The sequence below is a fragment of the Trichechus manatus genome, unplaced genomic scaffold (assembly GCF_000243295.1).
Source record: "Trichechus manatus latirostris isolate Lorelei unplaced genomic scaffold, TriManLat1.0 scaffold00006, whole genome shotgun sequence".
NCBI classification, from domain to species: domain Eukaryota; kingdom Metazoa; phylum Chordata; class Mammalia; order Sirenia; family Trichechidae; genus Trichechus; species Trichechus manatus.
This window is the reverse complement of record NW_004443942.1, coordinates 24,516,788-24,522,787: the sequence shown is the minus strand read 5'-3', so window position 1 is coordinate 24,522,787 and position 6,000 is coordinate 24,516,788.

The window sequence follows — 6,000 nt, the reverse complement described above, 5'->3', positions numbered from 1 at the left end:
AAAACTACAGCCTTCAGTATGGATTACGCCTCAACATAAAGAAAACAAAAATCCTCACAACTGGCTCAATAAGCAACATCATGATAAATGGAGAAAAGACTGAAGTTGTCAAGGATTTCAGTTTAGTAGGATCCACAAATCAACGCCTATGGAAGCAGCAGTTAAAAAATCAAACGACATATCGTGTTGGCCAAATCTGCTGCAAAAGACCTCTTTAAAGTGTTAAAAAGCAAAGATGTCACCTTGAGGACTAAGGTGCACCTGACCCAAGCCATGGTATTTTTAACTGCCTCATATGCATGCGAAAGCTGCACAATGAAAACAGAAGACTGAAAAAGAATTGATGTATTTGAATTACGGTGTTGGCAAAGGATACTGAACATACCATGGACTGTCAGAAGAATGAACAAATCTGTCTTGGAAATACAGCCAGAATGCTCATTAGAAGCAAGGAGGCGAGACTTCATCTCACATACTTTGGACATGTTATCAGGAGGGACCAGTCCCTGGAGAAGGACATCATGCTTGGTAGAGGGTCAGCGAAAAAGAGGAAGCCCCTCAACGAGATTGATTGACACAGCGGCTGCAACAATGGGCTCAAACATAGCAAGGATTGTGAGGATGGCACACGATCAGGCAGTGTTTCCTTCTGTTGTGTATAGGGTCGCTGTGAGTCGGAGCTCCCTCTTTGGCACCTAACAACAACAACACAATCTAAGGAATAAAATGAACATATAAACAAGTTTTAAAAAACTAATTGCATGATCAGGGTAGCCAAAAGAGCAAAACGCAGTAACGTTTTTTTGTCTGCTCCTCTTTGAAGATGCCCTAGTGGCACAGGTGCGGGCGCAATGGAGCTGTTTTAGCGCAGTGGTGAAGTGCTCGGCTGCTAACAGAAAGACTGGGGTTTGAACCCACCAGCTGCTCCACAGGAGAAGGAGAAAGATGTGGCAATCTGCTTCCTTAAACATTACAGCCTTGGAAACCCTATGGGGCAGTTCTACTCTGTCATAGGGTCGCTATGAGTCAGAATTGACTTGATGGCAAGGGGTTTGTTTTTTACTGTTTGACTTGGTGTACTTCTAATGAATAGTTTTTACGTGAAACTATAGGGTTAAGATTTTTAATCTTTTAAAACTCTTTAGTTCCTTCATTTTAATAAGGCTATATGTGCACATTAATTGATATACCAAGACACAGATCCACCATTAAAATGATTCATCTAGAATCATTTAAGAATTGTTTTTTTCTGTGTATATGTAGGCAGTGCCTTTTTATATGCCTAATAACTAGTATCTAGATGAAAACGATACTTTTACCAACCCATTGCTAACTGGACAAGCATTTTACATTATTTTTCCTATTGTAGTGATGCATTTGCACAGATTATTTTATTCTTTTTTCAGGCCCCCTGTTGACTAAGAGGAGACATTTGTCAAGCAGTTGGCTGAGGTTAGGGCAGCATACAAAGAGAAATGAGACACACTGGGATCAAAACAATGACCTCATCAAAAAAGAGTTCCAACTAACCAGCACAGAGATAATGAATATATACTTCTTAGAACTTTGCTTTCTCTCTTTTTCACAAGTGTTTTTTCTTTAGTCACTGAAGTATAAAGACATTTGATTCTAAACTTCTAGCAGAACTCTTCGTGCCAGGGATAGCACATTCCATGCTTCTGTGTACTATTACTAGTAAACAAAGAAACGACCGTCATAGAGTCTAAGCATTTGTTGGACTTTTGAAGAGTCTTTAGATGAAAGTCACCACACAGAGTATAGTAGTCGTATTGTACTACTGTGTAGAATATTATTACACCACTTTACATACTTTACTGAGAGCGCTTTGTGGGTCAAATTCATGTGCTGAAAACAGACATGGCATTTTAAATAATGTAAATTTACGGAAATTGTAGATTTTTTCTCTTAGAAAATAAACACATCCTTTATACAGTTCCCAGATAAAGGATAATAGTGAAACTTACAGATGCAAAGCTATAAAACATTCATTATTTTTCCATGATACCAAGTTGTTTTCTGAGTTGATAAATCTGTTTTTAAAAATTATTTCTATTTCAAATGAATCATTTGGTAAACAGGCTCACATAAAGGAGAGGGAGCACAGAAAAAGGAGATTTTGATAAATTACTTTGCACTTTTGGTTGCAAAGGACAGAAGTTTATTGTCTTAAGGAAAAAAGAGGTTAACTGCAAGAACAAATAAGATGAAGAGGACTGGTTTAAATTGTTAAACTATTTCAGAACCGAGGCAGTTCTAGGACTGGTTACACTAGTCTCCACATGGTCTCTCTCTCTCAAGGCGTCTCTCTTTTTTCAGCTGCAACCTCTTCAAGTACGGAACATGTGACTGGATCATTTAATTCTTCAGAACAGTCATATCTATTGGTAGATTCTGATACAGGTGCCCATTCTTTTTGTTTGTTTGTTTATTGTTGTAGTTTAAGTGAAAGTTTACATTTCAAGTCAGTCTCTCATACAAAAACCTACACATACACTGTTACATGACCCTAATTATTCTCCCCACACCATGACAGCACCCTACCCCCTTTCACCCCCGATTCCCCATGTCCATTCAACCAGCTCCCAATCCTCTCCGCCCTCCCATCTCACCTCCAGACAGAAGCCGCCCGTTTAGTCTCATGTATCTACTTGAGCCAAGAAGCACACTCCTCACGAGCACCAGGTGCCCACTCTTAACAAAAGCATGGAACTGTTTTTCTTAGGAGGTAGTAGAAGGCAGTATAAAGTCTGTGTCATACTAACATGTAGTTGTTAGTTACTATCAAGTTGGCTCTGACTCATGGAGTCCCCATGCACAACAGAGCAAAATGCTGCATGGTTCTGTGCCATCTTCATGATCATAGCACTGTATTGGACAATATTCTGTTGTGCTCCATCAGGTCTTCATTGGCTAATTTTTGGATGTAGATTATCAGGCCTTTCTTCCTAGTCTGTCTTAGTCTGGAAGCACTGCTGAAGCCTGTCCACCATGGGTGACCCTACTGGTATTTGAAATACTGGTGGCATAGCTTCCAGCATCATAGCAACATGCAAGCCACCACAATATGACAAAATGTCAGATGGGTGGTGGCATACTAGCATAGGCCCTACATTTTTTCATGTCAAAAACAGTCCTGTACATCGATCAAAATTGTGTATGCCCAATGTTTACTACAATGGAAAAAAATATGTATGCATATGGTTAAATATAAAAAAAAAGACTGTGGAATAAAAATAGTTTTTCAAGATGGTAAGATTATGAGTTTTTTTCTTTCAGTTTTCTCCAATATTGTTGTTACAGTATTTTGACCAATTTAAGTTTTAATTACAATATTTAGAACAGTGAATATAATTTAACAATGTCCAGCTGATGCTTTTTAACATCAGATTATCTCTGTTTTTACTTTTCAAATCATTTTAAACTCAAGTAGTAGAGTCAGATTAAATTTAGGAAATATGTAAAGTATGAGTTTAATCTAACATTCTAATTCAGGATGAGCCAATTGTCACTCCAGTGAGTTTCATCAAGTACCTGAAGAATTCATCACTTGCAAGCGTTATACATACTTTAAAAATAAAATCCCAGATATATTTGCGTCCTTCTCACACAAACTTTTAAAAATATTTGCCCAACCCTCTACATAGCAGAAGTCATGTGCCTGTTAACCTTTTTGTAAAATAGATCAAAATATAAAAAGCAGGCTGAAACATTAGAAAAATATAGCTGTGAGGGTGAGGAGGTAGGGTATGCTCGATGTACTTATAGCAAGTATGCATGCTATCATAAGTATAACATACACCCAGTACTTGCAAACAGCCTTTTATTACCAATTTTAACTGTGAAATGAGTTCCTTTAAACTTAGAAATAACTGTAGAAATAGCCAAAGAATATTTTAAAATCCGATTAGTTTGTTAACAGAGCTTATGGCTTAATTATCAGTGATGCTTAATTGTTTTTTTTCTGATCCCAAACAAAGGACTGCAACTAACTTTCATGGGCAGCAGATACATTTCTAAGTGTTTAGGATGATGGGTCAGATGGAATATGTACTCTTCAGAGTGTCTAATTACAGTAATTGCTCAGCAATTTAACAATTGCTATTTATGTTTCTAGTAAAATTCTCATATAAGTTATAAGCAGTTAATTCCTTAATCATATGATAAATATACTTGGACTGTACTCTAGAATTCTAATCAATATTTCTAACTGATGTTTTTATAAGAAAACACTCTCTTACCAAACTTGTTTAATTGCTAGGTGGACATTGTATTCGTCTGCCCCCTGGGGGATTCACAGAAACATTGCAAGTGGCAGTATTCAAAACAACAAAATATTACAATATACGTGTGTTAATAGTATTCTATTTATTTTATGGTGATAATGGCTGATATATAGATTTATCACATATGTGATATATGTATACATATATACTTTTTAAAAAGTTGCTATCCAGTCGATTCCAACTCATGGCAACCCCATGTACATCCGAGTAGAACTGTGTTGCATAAGGTTTTCAATGCCTGATTTTTTGGGAGTAGATTGCCAGGCCTTTCTTCTGAGGTGCCTCTGGCTCTTTAACAGTTTGCACCACCCAGGGACTCCAGAATATACATAAACCCATTGCCATTCAGTCAATTCCAACTCATAGTGACCCTGTAGGACAGAGTAGATCTGCCCCATAGGGTTTCCAAGGAGCAGCTGGTGGATTCAAACTGCTGACCTTTTGGTTAGCAGCCTGAGTTCTTAACCACTTTGCCACCAGGGCTCTGGTATATGTATACTTATATATAAATCAAGTCTTTGAAATGGATTGATTCCCGTTGAACCCCTGCTGAGAATTTGCATTTCCGCCCCAGATATACTGAATCACAACCTATAGTTTAACAAGATCCCCAGGTGATTCTTATGTATAATAAATTTCAAAACCCACTGCTCTACTAGTGGTTCTCAGAATTGGTCCCTAACCAGCAGCAGTAGCATTGCCCGGGAACTTGCTAGCAGTGCAAATACTCAGCAGGGGCTCAAACTGGAACCGGCTCGAAGTCCTGATATAAATGCACACATATTTACATAATTTGGGCCAATGAGGTAGGAGCAAAACGAAGAAACGTGTGTTCTGAATGTCAAGTGAAGAAAGTATTTCCAAAAGAAAGGAAAGATTATGTTTGTTAAATGCTGCTGGTAGAACATCAAATAAGATGAAATGAACTAAAAATTGACCATTGAGCCTGGGAATTGGGAAGTCATAGGTGACCTGGACAAGAGCTGTTCCTGGATATTTTATAGTTTTTATTGTTATTCTAAGCGTGACCTTTTTATTTATGACATTTTTCTAACCCATTATTGACGGAGTATAGGAAAGTATTACTTTTTTAAAAAATACTTATTTTTGGTGACAATATACACAACCAAACATACATCCGTTCACAATTTCTACCTGAACAGTTCAATAACATTGGTTATATCCTTCCAATGTGTCACCACTCTACCTCTACCCATATTATTTCATCACCATTAATTTAGGCTCTCTGCCCCTTAAAGTTTTCATCTGTGCTTTAGATTAACTGTTGTCAGTTTACACTTATATAATTTGCTCAAGGCAAATACTCTTTATTAATTGGGCTAAACTATTGTTTAGTTCAACAATGGCTTCATAGGATATTATTTCTGAGCATCAGATTCAGGAGTCTCCCCCAGTCTCAGTTGATCCAGTAAGTCTGGTTTCTGTATCAGTATGAAGTTCCGTTCTTAGCCTTCATCTTACTTGACCTAGTAGTAGTATTTGACACAGTTAATCATTTCCTTCTCCTTAATAAACTTTCTTCATTCGGCTTCTAGGACATCATACTCTCTTGGTTTTAGTTGATTAAAACACAATTTATGAAAGTCTGTGTGTGAATCCAAAATTATATTCAAAAAATAAAAAGCCAGGAAAAATTCATGTGTCATCATTTGAAGTAAGCATTATTAATTCATTT